The 17,501-nt window shown below is 43.6% G+C and overlaps 1 protein-coding gene across 3 annotated transcripts in view; it reads right to left on the bottom strand.

The window, feature by feature from the left end:
* Susd4 (sushi domain containing 4) overlaps nt 1-17,501 on the bottom strand; it is a 126,769-nt gene that overhangs the window by 19,861 nt on the left and 89,407 nt on the right. The gene's annotated exons all lie outside the window — the stretch shown is intronic.

Below are 17,501 nucleotides of genomic sequence, written 5' to 3'. Positions count from 1 at the left end.
GAAGTTTCCATCAGGAGAGGATAGGTCATATGTGGATATCCTGTGGATAATGCAAAGCCCCCCTCCCCACCTGAGTCTTCAACCCCGACAAGAATGGATTCTACTACTTCCTGGTGGTTAAAATCCACTTGAATGTGGTGGAGGGATTGTTTCCTCATGGAGAATGGTCAGAAGATGCTTTCTCTTGCCCCTCCCACAGTTCTAGGCAGGTAACAAAGTGCCTGCAACAGCAAATGTGGTGGTCAGAGCTGGAAGAAACTGCCCATCTATCTAAGCAGTAGACTGATTTCAAACTAAGGAACTGCTCATGTTATATCAGATCACAAATTCTCTACCACAGTGGAGATTAATGGGAGTCAGAAGAGAAATTAACATTATTGGGGGTGGGGGTGCAAGAATATACTTTAAATGAGCTGTTCTGGGAAGTACCCCAAAGAGGTGACTTTTAGACTGAAATCTAGAGCAGCCCTATTCCTCATGGGGACCTAGACCATTACCTATGCATCAGTTATGTGCTGCAGAGTCTGTGACAAAATAAGGAATAAATTTGGCCTTGTCACAACATCTGTGTGTGTTTTTGATTCCTATTTATTTAAATGTAATTTGACAATAGTTAAACCTAATAATTAAAAATGGGGCTTGTATTATGTCTTCATCATTTTTTTTTCTAGAATCCATTTTTATTGTCTATTATACAAGCATTGAGCTGCAGCATATTGGAAAACACCACCCAATCCTGGTCCTTTCTCTAGCTTGGTGAGAAGCACTGATTCCATCACAGATGCCCATGTGAATGCATGGCCACAATGACCAGGACCCAGTCAAGGGCAGTGCTATAAGTGAGAACATGTCAGGTAGAGGGGGTGGCACCCATGAAGGAAGGTTGGAAGCACTGAAGGGGGGCCCCGGGTGGTGGTTGTGAGTGACAGGAGAAGGTAGGGCGGCACAGGACCAGGGTCGGGAGGCAGATAGGACAGCATGTGTGAGCTCCGTGGTACCAGGGCAAGAAGTTGGGATTTTATCAGAAATGTGAAGGAGTATTTCAAAGAGCAAGGATTGATGTATTTTAAAAATGCAGCTCTGTCCACTGTGTGCACACACTATTGGAGAGCAGGCACAGATCTGTTAGGAGGCAGCTGCTGTGCCCTGGAGAGATGACAGTCAACACAATGGCAAACAGGGCAGTAGGACATAGCTTTACATATTCTACTCTAGGACTTCTTTACATTTCTACTCTAGGACTTCTTGTTAGATTGATTTGGAAGAATCAAAGATAACTCCCAGATCCCTGACCTGGCTTGACTGGGGTGCCTGCCATTTACCAAGTTAGGTGTTTGCTTTGTGGGAGGAAAGTGGTACCGAGTTTGGCTTTGGACTTGTTAGGTTTGAGCTGTCAGTAAGAGTCATACAAGTGTCAATCAGGCAGTTGGAGAAAAGGTCTGGGATAAATTTAGAACTCAGGAGTCATGAGCACGGAGATAAAATCTGCAGCCACACAGCTACATGAGCTCATGTAAAAGAAATGGCAGCAAGAAAAGAAAGGGTCCCAGTCCCAATGCTGAGACATCAGAGAGGGCAAAAGAAATGGGCAGAGTAAATCAGGGTGTTTCACAATGCCAACAGCTGAGACTGTGGCTCCTAGCAAGCTGATAAATATGGGAAGAGAAGAGTGACTATTGGATATCATGGAAATCACTGGTGACTCTGAGAAAAACAACTTCTGTAAAGTCATAGAGGAGAATCCATTTGGAGTGAGTTGAGGAGTGAATGGGTGTAGGAGCTGTGGGTGACTTTTTGGAGAAGTCTATTGCAAAGTAATAGTCCACTATATGCAGTTGGTATAAGGAGTAACAGATGTGAATCTGCTCTGCTTAAGAGCAAGGCAGGAATTCTTTAGATATTAGTGTACATTATTACAGTCAGCACTCTCCCTTGCTGCCACATTAGTGCTGCATTTGAAGAGTGTCTTAATGACTTGGGTCAGTGGTTCTTTAGTCCTGGCTGTGTATTAGAATCACATGGGGAACTTTGTTTCATTGGTCAGGGCTGGGTTCTGACCATGGATATGTCTTAAGAGGTTCCTGGGTGATTGTAATGGGTAGTCAGAGTTGAGAATCACTATCTCATAGTTGCAATAGAGATCTGGGAAAAATCAGCTCCCCTTGTTCTCCATCTGCTGAGGATGGCTGGCTTACAACATTCAGTGGCGCTGGTGTGGTGTTTGAATTACACTGCATTGGTATCTGATCTGAAGGCCTTGTTATCTGAACTGCTATCCAGTGAACCATTAGCTTGGCCTCAGCTAGAAACTTGCTAGATGTGTGTAAGCTCTAGCTGTACTCCAGACTACCAAATCAGAAACTTTCTGTTAGCAGGATTCCCAGGCGATTCACAAGCACAGTCCCATTTGGGAAGGGCTGTCCCACACCACTAGGAAAGTTTGTAGCTGAGCTCAAGGGGAAAAGTGAGAATCCTGGCTCTTAATGGCAGAATCTTGACCTCAGTTGGCTTTGAAGAGCAAGGGGAAATGGTGGTAGAGACAATGATTCTGTGTGTTGAAGGCAAGGACATCATCCCAAGGCAGCCTAGCATATCATCAGCATGACTCTAAGAGGGACCAGGAATATAGGGACTGTTTAATTCTAACATGAACAGAATCACCCAACCTCTGTCCTCAGAAGTTCTGCTCACTTTGAATAGTCAAAGCTGGCAATGTATCCAGCTCTCCCCAGTCTGATCTAAGTTTGGGTAATGATTCCAGGAAGCTGCATGGGACTTTCCATGTCAAAGTCAAAGTTGTTTCCAAGGCTACATCTAAAACTTTGCTTTTAGCTCAGGAAAAATCAATAAACATTATACAGCACATTACGTTTTCCATTTTTTTTTGTTATAACAACATAGATGGCCGATAAATGTGTCCACCAAAGGAAGCAAATGATTATGAGGCTGGAGCTTTGCTTGTTTCCAGGCCAGATGGAACATGGTGTTTACCTGCTCAGAGATGTGCTGACAAATCAAATAAGATCAGTATTACCCAGGGGCCCTGAGGGAGGGGCTCTGACCTGCCCTCACAGTGTCCCACAGTAGAGTGACCCTGAAGAAACACAGAATGCATCCGATGACCACTGTGAAATTTCAGTGTGAAACACAGACACACACACCATACACAAATTGAGCTTTACATAGGAAGCATGTCTGGTGGTATAGCCATCAAAAGCCATGGAGGAGCACGCAGGTGAGCGAACAGGTGCAAACCCATGATGTACTGTCTTTGCAGCAAAAACTGACACTGAAATGAAAAGTTGGCATGTGTTTCTGTGTTCTGATGAGGCTGCTCTTCTTTCCCTGCAATGACTGGAGGACTGGCTACATCAAGGACAGCCTGGACCACACCAGGTAAGAATAAATCACAAGACATCCATGGAATCAAAGTGCTCTGAAGACAGTGAATCTTTTCCCATACAAATCCTCCTGTGGTTAGAATTCTAATGGCAATCAGGGCATCTTCATTTCTTTAAGGGAGAGAAAACAGGACACAAGATTAAAAGGGGGTATGTCCCACAAGGTAAGATAAAAAGCCCAAAGGTAAAGGAGCATTTAGAGTTGGTTTTTTCTGCCTCTTTCTGGAACCAGCAAATCTTTCCACCCTCAGAGAGGATGCTGGAGTTCAGTGTTGCCAGTGTATCTTGGTGATTCTCAATCTCTCCCTTCACAAACTAGACCAAGGTAGCACCCAGATAGATTCATGTATGGGATTTTCTGAACCTCAAGTTTTTATCCTCTATTTTTTTTTCTAAAAGTTTTTGGAAATTTGTGAAATTCTTATTCTTGTCTAATAGCAAATCCTAGCAGATGAGGAGATACATAATTCAGTAGTTAGTTAATAATAGTGGGGAGTAACTAATCATGTGTTGTTCCTAGCTCTGTGTGTGGTGCGGTGTGTGTATGTTTGTACATGTGCATACATGCTTTTAGGTATGATTCTAGATTATATATAGAAAATAGGAATATTTTATGTTGGTAAAAGTGCTTCAAATATTTGCCCAATATTATTTTTTTAATTTTAAACATCAGAAATTTATTGGTTGCTCGAAACATTACATTGATCTCTGCCCTAGGTTCAAATTCTGGCTCAAGTGCTGAGTAGCTATGTGACCTGGGCATTTTACTTTTTAAATTTTTATTTTCCTTCTGAGTTTTAGTTTTCATCATCTGTAAAACAGGAATGGTGATGCCTACTTGCAGGGCATTTATAACAATTAGAAATAATATCTGTAAATCAACAAACACCAAGTACCTGGTACAAAAGTAGATGCTCAATTTAAAAAAAAAGAGGAGATAGTTACTATTTTTAGCTACAATATGCACCAATGAGATAAAAAGCAAGCTGTAATCACAATGGTAACATTTAACAAGCATCTACTATGAGGGCAGCATACATACCTATTTCACTTGATCCTAGCAACAATCTTGCAGAGCAGGTGTTGTTACTGCCTCATTTGTGCAGAAAAGGAAATTGAAGCTCAGAAAGGTGAAATTATTTCCCCAAGGTCACCTGGCGAGTAAATAGCAGAGCTGGGACTGGACCATATGTGAGGCTGGCTCTGAATCATTCACTGTAGTCTTTCACTGAGACTTGCCATGGGGTTTTAAGTGTACATCAAGGAAATGGACTGTAGGGCCTCTCAACGGCCAGATTTTGGAGCAATGATTTCTTTATTTGCTAAGATATGTATTATGCACAGTGGGGTTAGTTTAGAAAAGCCATGAGGCTTATAGAGATGTGAAGAGATGGAGGGATCCTGATAGATGGAGAAGGAGAACTCATTTTTTGGCTCAGTGGACATAAGCAAGGCATCATATATGGGGCTAGAGGACAGGCTGGCTCAGGAAGGGGGTGTGGGCAGTTCAAAGGATGGTTGTCAGCTAGGGTTTGCAAAGACTTGAAGATAGTCCTTTTAACCTGGAAGCAAGAAGCACAGGGAATTCAGAGGAGAAGGAGACTTCTTCCCAAGGCTGGGAGAGCATGGAATTGTGCCTTCCCCCCATCACAAATTCTTATGTTGAAGTCCTAATGCCAGGTCCCATGAATATGACCTTATTTGGAGACAGGGTACCTTGCAGATGGAGAAAATGAGGTCATACTATCCTATATGACAGGGGTCCTTGAAAGAAAGGCAGAGAGACACAGAGAGGAAATGTCCACATGAAGATACAGACCTAGGGAGGGTTCATGTGACGACAGAGGAAAAGATCAGAGTGATACAGCTACAAGCCAAGGCACACTAAGGGCCGTGGCCACTACCAGGAGCTAGAAGGAGGCCAGGAGGGATTCTACCTGGAGCCTTAGAGGAAGCACAGTCCTGCTGACTTTAGACTTCTACCCTCTAGATCCAGCAGACAATAAATTTGTATATTTTATTTTATTAGGCATATTAATTGTATAGAATAGTATGTTTCATTGTGCCATATTCACACATGTTTACAACATCATTTGATTAATTTTATTCCCAGGACCTCCTCTTGCCCATCCCTCCACCGGATCACCTTCCTCTACCCTTACTGTCTCCCTCCTATTTTCATATAATTCCCCCCTTTTTTTCCTCCAAAAACTTTTGGATAAATATAGTCTCTTTAACAAATGGTGATGGGAAAACTGGATATCATATGTGAAAGATCCCTCTAGATCCCTCTCTCTCACCTCGCTGTTTGAAGCCACCTACTTCATAATAGTCTGTTACAGTCACCCCTGTAAGCAAATATAGCATGAATCCACCCTTGGTCCAGAAAGTGGAGCCCAGCCTTTGGGCCAGGTCCACTGGGAAGCAGGAGGGTTTCCTAGGTAATGTCAGAATGTCCATCTGGAATAACAAGAAGTCCTCCTAATTGAAATAAGAAACAGCATGTCCCTTAAAGTGGTTAACTTGTGGGCGAGGAAAAAACTGAATCCCAGGCCTTGAACCCCAAGCACTCCTCATGGAGATACTAGTTATTCTCTCTGGGAGGTGCTAGTCAAAATCAGGCTGTTTTTTTTTCTTTATGCTCTAGGGAGAGTAAAATCACCCACAGATAATGCAAAGGCCCACAATGTCTTTTAAAACATCAAGCAATATGGCTGGGTAAGTTTCCTCTCCCAGGCTATTTTAGGCATGGTTGTCTATAGAATTCTTGGCTTCCTATCTTCCCACAAATTTACTTTTCTCCCCATCTCCAAAAAAAAAAAAAATTCTGTCAGAATAAGACACTTATGGTATGAAAATACAGACTTATGTAGGCACCGTTGTTCCCTTGTGATAGCTTGAGATAAGGACTAGTTTTAAAATCTGAATTTCAATATAATTGGCTGCATCTTAAAAATATCCAACCATTTTTTCCAACTTCTTAATGGATGGATCATATTAAATCCCTTCCCTTGGGTGGAAGAGGCAGAGTTAGAAAATGCATTTGGTTCTCACCCATCGAGGAGCAAACCGACCAGAATGTGATCAAAGTCCTAGACTTTTCTTCAGAAACCATTTTTGAGGAGACAGATGAGCTCTGGTAAAGCACTGTCTTCCTTAAACACTTTAGAGGAATCTAGGCACAGTTTAGAATCAGGTATGACCTTTCTGCAAAACCAAAACAAATAAAAAAGAAACCTCCTCGTGTACAAAAAGTGAAAAAGATTGCACACACAGGCATTGTGGGAAGAGGTTTTATGAAAAAAAAAAAAAGATGAATGACAGAAGACACAAAGATGGGCATGGACAGGCACTGCTGTTTGACTTGCCCATCACCCTAGATGTCTAGCTTCTTTGAGAAAAGAGACAGGTAATTTGGGAGAAGGAAAGTGGGAGATGGGCAGGTGAAGGAAACTAGAAAAGGACCTGTAAGAATGACCCCAGACCACTTTGTAGATACGCCGAGTGACTCGAAGTGACTGAGGGGATTTATCATCTTCTGCATGGCACCTGATCATAAGAGGTTTTATTGCTCTGAAATACAAGTCGCCTAACTTCCCAGAGAGGGAAGGAGGAAATAAATCCTGCCTAGAGGGGGAATGAGATGATATCCTAGAGTTTAAGGACAAATACAATTTCCCATTTGTCATGTTCATCTATTTTCTGAGCAGAATGAAGTCATCCTGGGGGTACAAGCGAGGGGCTCAAACCACTGGTCATGGCTTTGTGGTTGCTTAATGCTGCCCTTCTTTCAGCGGCTTGACATTTAAACATCATAAGAAAAAAACTTCAGCTTCCATGTCTGGATTTTCAAAAAATAAGAAGGGACTGCAGGACAAAACCAAATATATTTTGGTGAGAACCATGAATCTAGTAAAGGATCATGTTCCATAGTCCCTATGCCAAACAGAGCAGCCTCCCAGGTGGACGCAACCCTGCTCATCAGGTGAGAGTGGAGGGAGGGGCCTGCCTGGATGTGGGCACAACCCTGGGGGGATCCCAGCTCTGAGAGTGTGCAGGAATGCTGGGGGCGGGTTATGGGGTCCTCCTCTGGTGACCTCTTTCTTTCTTGATTTGGTGGGAGTCACTGTTCAAACCAATGGAGCTGTCAGCTCTGTTTGCCCCTTTGGTGGGGAGAAGAGAACCACGAGTTTTGCTCTTTCGACCTCAGCAGAAATTTCTGCACTTAAGTGCAGTTTAAAAAATAAAAAATGATTCTGGAATCCAGGAGACAGGGAGGATTGATGGTCACATGCTTCCAATGAGACAAAAGGAAAGCAAGGCCCTGTGGGCAGGGACCTGCATAGGGGCTGCATAGGCTGGTGGACAGCAGATCCGGAGAGAGAGGATGAGGAAGAGTTCAGGACAGGCAGGTCAAAAGTCATAATGACCAGGAGAAAAAGGGCCTAGAAAGTAATAGCAGCAAAGCCTGGAAACTTGGGTCTACTTCAAAAAGAACAAAGGAAGGAAGCCTCTTGGAAGTGTTTTCTGATTCAATAGAAGAAAGGAGGAGGAGGAGAAGGAGGAGGAAGAAAGCAAGGTGAGGAAGCTTCTTCCTTGATGTTACAGTACAGTCTACACATGAGTACAAGAGTGATGTGTGACCAAGAAGAGGAATGCCACTGGGCAATTAGTCTTTATAAAAAAAGAAAGAAAGAAAGAAAAAATTACACACACTTGTGTGGCATGCAAGCTACTATTTTCTTGTAATCACTCTGCTGTCATATAAGAACAGTACATGAAAATGGTATTAGGATAATTTACTATTGCTTGTGAACAATAAATTAACAGGATTGCTTGCTATTTTGCATTTCCTGCTAATAAAATACCCCTCCAGGGTCACAGGCAAGGTGACTGGAACACAAACAGCGTCAGCTACAGAAATTTTCATTGCCAGGGAACAAAATAGGCAAAAGGGATGTTACCCACTGACAATGTGTCCAGATCAGAGAATGCATTTCCATTCACAAACTGACCTCTCCGTGTTTCAGACTGGGCTTGGCTAGCTAATGTTGCTAACACAGGAAACCAACAAAGCCCAAGATTTCCTCTTTCACAAGTCCAGGAACACTCATTTGTCTTCAAAGCAAACAGGAAATTCTTTTGTTTTCAAGAATAAGATCTAAAAATCCCATCAGGTTTTGGCTGATGTAAGCTGGGTTCCTACTCAGGGTTGTAAATTAGCCATCTACTTCCACACCTGAAGGTTGGGAGTCTGAAGAGATGTTGGAATTTTTATGCAACCCTAGCAAATCATTTCAATTCTCTGGTCTTGGGTTCTTGAGAAGACAGAACTAAGAGAATGATTTTCAGATGTCACACTGGCAAACTCTTCCTTTCAATAAATCTTGAGTGGGAACATGCTATATAAATATGTAAAACAGAGTTATTGGGGCTGGGGTCAGCCGGGAGGAAAGCTAACCTGGGGCCTTCTTTGCTGGGCCTCAGAGCCTTGAGGACATTAGCCCCAAACCACCTGATGGAGCATTTCCTAATCTTGCATACACCTCTAACATCAGCTAAAGCAGAGAGAAAGTGATAGTTAGGGGCAAGCAGATAAATCAGAAGGCCTCCTTCCACCTTCCCATGAAAAGAGGCCCCGCTGCTCTGTAGTTTCAAGAGGAGAGAGAAGGCATTCACTGCTCTTCACTTTCTGCTGATGCAATTTCAATTGGATCCTGCTGCTGGCAGGATCATGGGTGAGTCTGCAGGGAGCCTGAAAGGCTGGCAGAGGTTAATGGAGACCATGCCCCTGGCCAGTTGGTCTACTGAGAAGGGTGAGAAGCTGGGGGGGAGGGGGGTGTTGGGTGACCAGTTGGTCACTGCTATTATCACTACAGCTGAGGTGAGCATGACTTGAATTCCTAATAAGCAGATGCCCCACGGCACTCAGTACAATGCTGGTTGACAACAGAACCTTACTAGGCAAAAGGGAGAGATGGAAAAAAGAAAAAAAGAATTACGGTCTTGTTCATTATGGTATGCAGTACAGCTTGGGTAAAATCATATAGTGTGTGTGTGTGTGTGTGTGTGTGAGTGTGTGTATGTGTATGTATGTATATATATATATATATATATATATATATATATATATATATATATATATATATATATGATTTCTTCCAAAACGTGAGCATGCTAAAAATCCACGGGGAACATTAATGAACAAACGAGTTGCCTCTGGTGGCTAAGTAGAGTACTCAGGTGGTCTCTCCACGGAGGGCAGCACAGTGCCGAGGAAAGAACCCAGCCTGAGGTTGGGTCAGAGAAGCTTTTGAATCTTGCTCTGGGTCTTCCTCCCACAGGCCAAGGGTTGCTACTGGGCCTGTTTCCTTTCTGTAAAGAGAGAATCATTATTCCCAGAATTGTCTTGAGGCTGAATACAGAGGACAAGTGAAGTGCCTGCTACCAGGATGACCCTCCATAGGCATCTGTTCTTATCTCTCTGTTTCCTCCCAGTGATGGAAAGCTCATGGTCGACCATGAATATGAGCTGCAGGGCCATTATGTCAACTGCCATCAAGAGGAGGAACAACCTAGCACCCCAGCCGTTCACTTTGCTACCTGCCTTGCAGAGCCAGCCAAGTCCGGCAGACTCTCTGGGAAGAGTTCTGGTAAGAGCAGTGAAAAGAATGTGTCTGCCAGGAGGGCATTTCTGAGGTCAGCTCTTCCAACTCCTTCCCTTTCCACTTGAGGAAACAGAGCCAGGGTCAGAACCCAGACCATAGTGCTCAGTAGGTGCTCTAGGTCCTGCAGGGCCATGGGAGTGATGTCAGTAGAAGGCTTGGGCTCAGGAAGTGTACGGCTGGCTGACAAGGGGGTAGCCTTGGGAAAGGAAGGGAAGCTCTCTGAAACCCGGTCTCATCTGCAGCTGGCATCAGTCATGTTCTCATGACTGTTGGGGTGAGAGATCACACAATAAAGGCACCTGCACAGTGTCCACAGATGTCAAGTGGATTGAAGGAAGCTTTAGTTATACCACACACCAGGGCTGAGAATTCATGGAGGAAAGAGGCACTTTCTGTCATGGAGTTGCTCATGGGACAAGGAAGTTCAAAATACTGCTTTCCCCTGTTCAAGAACACAGGTGAGGAAGGGAAAGGGGACAGAGTGGTGTGTGCCTCCCCATGCAAGGCAGCCGATTGGTGCCAGAGCCTTAGGCTGTATGTGCCAACCTCGATGGGCACTCCCAGGCCACACAAGGCCCAGGCTCAGCTCTGGTGCTGCTGACTCATCTCCATAAAGGAGATGCTGAGGTGTGACAGGGTAGGCAGGGGAAAGTAAATCTGGGATGTCTAAGGCCTTCCATACTCTGTATTCTATGATTAGCAAATCAAAGTCAGTGTCATGAGATCCCTGCTATGATTGCTCTTCTGTCATTTCTCTCTTTTTACTTAAGATCCGATGGACCAAGGCACGTATGCATCCAAGGCTTTCTTATTTGGATCACTGGGCAGGAAGAGGAGACTCCAAGATTCCCTTACTTGTCTAGCGAAAGGTGGCAAGAGGGCATAAATGTCATCAGGAGATCCCCAACCCTGGTTTGGGGAAGTGACCTAGTAACAATGAATCTCCTCATGGACAATAATTTATAGCCACCTTTTTGGGAATAGGCCCAAGACTCCTTTTGGTGCTTTGAATTTTCCATTTGGGAAATGGGAACCTCCCACCTGTGGAAGGGGGTGGGTCAGTCTGGACGGAAGCTTTGAGTATTATCCCCTGCAGCTTGCCCCCATGGGAGCTCTCTCTGCTTTCCTAAGGTCAGCAGGGCCCCTCATCTGATGAGGCCCAGATTGTCTGCTGTGTCCTTCCTGTTCCCTATGAAGGATTTGCTTTGAAGTCCAGAGGTGACTCCCAGTAAAGTCAGGATTCCTGGAGGGAGAAATCATGGCAGGCACCTCTTATGCCAGGAGCCTCTTGTACCTGAACGTATTTTGACTCGGGAACAAAGTATACTGCAAACTACAGCTCAGGAGCTGGGAGCCCTCTACATCCAAGCTGGCTTCGAGTTTTGATCGCAAATTGGAAACTTTGAAGTTATTTCTTATTTGGCCAAACAGGGTTCTTCAGTTTCTTATGTCTCTTCCATTTCTTATAAAAGGACACAGACCTAAAAGGATCCCTGGGCACTAGTAGGTTCTCGGGAAATCACACTGCTGCATTCTGTGTGATTGAATCTGACACTGTCTCATTAAACCTTCATCTCTGTCCATGTGAGCTCTGAGGTGAGTGAGAATGGGGGGGTCACTTTGGGTTTCTGAGTTTGAAGACTGGTTAGATTAAAAAAAAAAAAAAAGTTTCAGATGTTCAGCTCCTTAATGGGGTTGGCTTTGCTTGTTCCTGGAAAAAATGCCAGCCCTGGGGCTGAAAAAGCCTCTGGAAAATGTCAACTTTGGGGAAGTCACTGCCCAAGTCATTACAAGGCAAGTGTTAGGCACCTGTAGTTCCTGAAATGATCTTCTCCCCTATTTGGAAAAGCAGATGAAAAAACACATCAGACTCCCCAGGAGCCAGCCCCACACTGCAAAAGGTGACTCACCAATGCAGCCCTCCCAGTACTTTCTATACCAGGAAGACCTCACTTGAGAACACCTTCTCAGAAGCCTCAGAGTAGGTTACCCCTACCTCTGGAGACCCTGGATACCTTACAGATAGAATATTCTGAATATACCTGCCAGGAGAGTGAGATGTCATGAACAGCATTATGAGCTATAAGAGCCCTTGCAGGGCAGACACCTTGTATAACTCATTTACCACTGTGTGCTCTGGATCTTGCAAAATCCTCAACATTGATGCCTTAAAAAAATTGGCTGAATGAGTACATGGCTCTCACAGGCACTTATGTGAAAGAGCATATTGCACTGATTTTGGTTACTTTCTTTCCAAAGTCTAATCTCACTGAACATTTGATTGATCCTTTCTGGATTTGATCCCCCACTCTCTTGTTGTTTCTGAAGATCTATTGAAACGACCTCTGGTTGGGGAACTAAGTCCTTTGTTAGGGAAACAAAAGAGACTTTAAATAGATGGAAGCTACCAGCAAGGACTCCAAATGCCAAGTTTTGGCTTCAATCACCTGTTCTTTTGACCCCTTGTCTTGCCTCACAGATGCATGGTCACGTGATCTCTGTTGTTGTTGACATGCCATTTGAGCAAACTGCCACCAGGAATTTCTTGAACTAGATAACTAGCACCTCTGTGTCACCACCAGGCCATTGGAAAACCTTCCTCTTATGAAGAAAGAGCCCTTTTCTGTGGTTATGCATCACCTAACTACAGTGTCTTGGGGATCCTGGACAGTTGGCACCTCTTCTTCCTAGTCCACCTCAGGTGTGCACATGTCTTTCCTTGTAACCTTATCTGCTGTGTGGCTATATTTCCTTGCTTTATGACCCTCAACATCCTACATTTCTATCCTTCAACTTTTGGACCAGTGTCCTTCACACACATATCTGCTGCCTGGGCTGATGAGCTCTCCAATTTCAAAATGCACAATCCTTCCATATGAGTTAATCAAGTGGAGCCAGAAAGTATGCTACGATTTGGTCTCCAGGGAAAATAAACAAAAAATGCCACAAATCTCTGGACAGAAATTTTCACTTTGCACTTGTAATATCACCTACTAGAACTGTCCTTCTACTCTCTCCAAAGTGCAGATGCTCTCACATGCTCCTTGGTAAAAGTATCTGTGTGTGTGCATGATCTGTTCTCTAGATTATGGAATTTGTCTTCTCATTTTCCCCTGTAGACTGTAAACTCTGCAGAGTAAAGAATTATGCCATTTTCTTTCTTTGAAATTCTGCAGTGCCCATTTTAGTTTTGCTCTGGTCCTTGCAGGTGTTCAATAAACCCTGATGGCAAGGTGAACTAAGTTCTGAGCACTTAGAAGAAATTGCCCATACTCATTATCTAGGTTCTTTTAAAAATTATTGGATTCAATGCATGGAAATGAGACAGGGAGAGGTGATATCCTCAGAGATGAAGAGGGCCTGAGAAGGGAAAGGATTAAGATACACCCAGATGAGAAAAAGCATGTATACCCACAGAAAGATGGGCCAACATAAAAGGATGCACAAAGTTCCTTTCAGGTCCAAAATATTGCAGCCAACATTCTTGTTCAAGGTTTGGTGATTTCAGGTGCTTTATCCATTACACACTATGGAGGTACACATGTGCTCCAGAAGGGATTCCCGCTCATAAGATGAGCATAATAGTACCGGCTCAAAAATACATGACCTCTATACTGGTCCTTGGAACTCTTCCTACCTTCGATGATACTACCAAGTTCTTTTCTTCCAAATGATCATGATCAACTCCTCCCAAAGCTAACCTTCAAAAATAGGACTGTTTACATATGAGTGTGACAGGTCAAGGGTTGGCTCTCCATTCCATTAGGGAGAGGGGGTGCCATGTGGCAGAAAAAGCTACACCTGAGAGCTAGGGGGTCAGAGCAAGTTATGCCATCCTCTAAGGTGTCAGTGTCCCCATCTGTAAAAGGAGACTAACCATCTCTGCCCAGCTCACTAGCTGAAGTGAAGCACCACACTGTAACATGGGGACTCACAGGCATTTTCAGGGGGCAGCAGTAAGAGCTGGCAGCCACCTGGTGGGCGGTAGGGCCTCCCTTTGGACTCATGGTCCCCTGTACCTGGGATTTCTTGAGGAGGACCACAGCCTAGAATGATAAATTCCTTCCTATGTAATAAAGCTTTAATTTTTTTTTTTTTTTTTAGTTTTTGAAAAACCAAATCACCTCCCTGTTGGATTGTAAAGTCAGAATAAGTTAATCAGACTCAGATTTATATCAAGAGTTTTGAAGTGACAAAGACTCATGCTCAAGTTCTAGCTCCCTCACTATTCGCTGACTTTACTGAGCCATTAGAAACCTTGGTTTGGTCATCAGCAAGGTGGGGTTAGTAGCAGTGAACAGACACTTTGGTCAAGAGTCTGGCACATATATAGTCACCTATTATGGTTTAGATATGAGGTGTCCCCCAAAAGCTCATGTGTGAGACAATGAAAGAACACTCAGAGGCAAAATGATTGGGTTGAGAGGTAGAACCTAATCAATGGCTTAATCCACTGATTAACTGGGCTATAACTGTAGGCAGGTAGGATATGGCTGGAGGAGGTGGGTCACTGGGGTCATGCCTTTGGGGTTTATGTTTTGTCCCTGATGAGTGAAGCTCTCTCTGATTCCTGATTGCCCTGTCCTGAGCAGCTTTCCTCTGTCATGATGTTCTGCCTTGCCTCAGGCTCTGAGCAATGGAGTTGGCCATCTGGACAGAGACCTCGGAAACCATGAGCCCCAATTAACCTCCCCTGCTCTATGTTGTTCTTTTTAGGTCCTTTGGTCACAGTGGCAAAAAAAAAAAAAAACTGACTAAAAATCATCTCTCAAAAATAAAGGCAATTATCTTTATGTTTCAGTATTTCCTTCCCTTATCTGTTCCATCTTATATAAACACAGCTAAGAACATGCAAGTAACTAACAATGCACCTGAACAACCAAAATTAGTGTCACAATGTACATGCCCCAAAGCCTGGGCACCTTATTCATTCAGAATTATGCCTAGATCCTCACTTGTTTATATGGTGACTTATCCTCAACTCTAAAAACATCAATTGATTGGCCACTTGCTATGTGTCAGAAACCTCACTAAATATGTCAGATTTGTTATACTGAATCCTCACAATCTCATGGGGTAAGTAGATCACCACCCCATTTTACAGATGAGGAAATGTAAATGGAGGCCAATAGAGGCAAAACCACTTGTTCTAGGGCAAAGTGACTAAGCAAGAGACCCAGGATGTGAAGCCAGCCAGCCTGATGGCCAACAGTCTTAACTGATATATCCATGATCAGCCTAGGGATCCCATACCCTGGCTCACAGCAGGCAAGGCAACGAGTTGGGCATGGAGAAAAGATGCTACCACATGCTCCCTGAGAATGACAGGTACCCTGGTAGCTGATGCATTAGTATAGAAGAGGAAGGGGAAAGGATAAAAACCTCATAAAGACCTGCACATCACTCACTATAGGAGCACCCTAACATATTTTAAAGCCCCCAATAACATCATGATTCTACAGCACAGTGCAATCATTTTTACTATGCCATCAAGAAAAATCAAATCATGCAAATTGTGGGTTTAGGAAAACAGGAAGGTGGGGGAGAGTGTGGGTGATATATTAAAGGGGTAGATTCCCTAGAAACAGTTCATCTCTTTTGAAACCCTGCAATAAAATTACATAAATAAGGCACTGAGGTTGAAAAAGATGATACACAATTTGAAGAAAGAATTAAAGAAGTGCTAATACCTAGGCACAACTGGATGATGTTCTCATGAATCTTTGCCTCTTATTTTTTTAATCCATTGTTTATGCTTTTTATTGTTGTTGTTACTGTTGTTTTGAGGGGGAGACTGGATCTCTGCTGGGTCTCTGTTTCCCAGACTAAACTTGAACTCTGACCTTAAGTGATCCTCTTCCCCCAGCTTCTCAAGATGCTGGGACTATATGCATGTGCCATCACACCAGGCTCATTGTTTGCCTTCACCCAGTTTCTATCTAGTTTTCCTTTGGTCCACTCTGTTATCTCTCAGTTTAGAGTCATGGCTTTTGTACCTTTGGCAGTGGTGCATCTAAAAGGGCTCACAAATTAAATTCATCAGATAATTTAAAGAGACGTGTATTGAAAATCAAGATGTGAACATTATTTAAAAGAAAAACCAACTGAGGGAAAAAGGCATTCAAGTGGCCTTCCTGGCACAGGTGATATCAGGTTGGATCTTCAGCATCTCTCTGCAGCCCAGAGCTGAGGCTGAAGTGGAAAAGGGCATGTGTTAAGCAAGCAGACTCATTTTCAACCAGAAGCTGCTCACAGCTTCAGTTTACAACCCTAGATCGTTACCTCTTGAAGTTAAGATTTTGTTTTATGTCTCTCCATATCATATTCTCTAGGCCCCATAAAAACTGCTTTCTAAGTCCCCAAATGAAGCTTATCAAAACCTGACTGCTTGAAACACATTTAAGCCAAATTTGAAAAAATTTAAAATGGGCATTTCAAATAGATAAAATCATAATAATGATATCTTTAAACTACCCCTTTCTCTCCCTGGTCATCTGGGTAGAAAAAAGCCTCCAGGAACTAGAGGACAGGCTCCCTTCTTCATGTGCCTACCCTGACCCATCATCAGTAGCCAGACAAGAGAAAGGCTAGTCCACTAGTAACAAAGGGGATGACCTTGTCTCTTCAGGCAAGGATGGCCAGATTCAGCAAACAGAAGTACAAGACATTCAGTTATATTTGAATTGCAGATAAGCCAAAGCAGGATTTTTTTTTTTAACCTTAAGTTCCATGCAACATTTCAGGACATGCTCCTATTAAAAATTATTTATTGTTTCTCTGAAATTCAAATTTAACTGGGTGTCCTCTATTTTATCTACCACCTCTACCATGGATTCCTGACAATTCATTAGAGGATTTGGGACAGGTGAGAGGTGAGGGAAGCAGGAGCTCTAATGACCAGCCTAGGGATAGGGCAAAAAAATGGCCCAGGCTTGGCACTCTCCCTGCCACCCACGGTTCCCTCCACTGGTTCCCTTCACTCTCCCTGCTGCCCACCACTCCCTCTCCCTCCAAGGAGGCTCCAGGGCCCCAAGTCCATCCTTTCCTTTAGGAATAAATGCTTTCTCTGATTCCTCTGAGCATCGCCCTCCAGACATACTTCCCACTCTTACCTCCTCCCACAGAGCTGCACACTATAAAGCTGCTGTAAACCTGTAAGAACTGGTTTGCTTCCACATTTTGTTGCTTCTTTATTTGTTTCTTTTCCAACCAAGGTTCCAAATAGATTTAGAGGGGCTCTTGATGGGAGGTTTCCTTTTCTTTTTTCTATTTTTTTCTTTTCCAATGGAGGTCCCTTCCCATCCACTTATTCACATGCCAAGAATCACATCGGGCATAATTTCAAGGTGGGTGTTAAAGCAAGGGCTGAACCAGTATGTCCAACTTGTCTAGCACAAGACTTTTATGGACCCCATGACACTGCCTTGATCCT

This window comes from Callospermophilus lateralis, chromosome 13 (assembly GCF_048772815.1).
Source record: "Callospermophilus lateralis isolate mCalLat2 chromosome 13, mCalLat2.hap1, whole genome shotgun sequence".
NCBI classification, from domain to species: Eukaryota; Metazoa; Chordata; class Mammalia; order Rodentia; family Sciuridae; genus Callospermophilus; species Callospermophilus lateralis.
The sequence above is the reverse complement of the archived record's forward strand: the minus strand, read 5'-3'. Positions and strand labels throughout refer to the sequence as shown.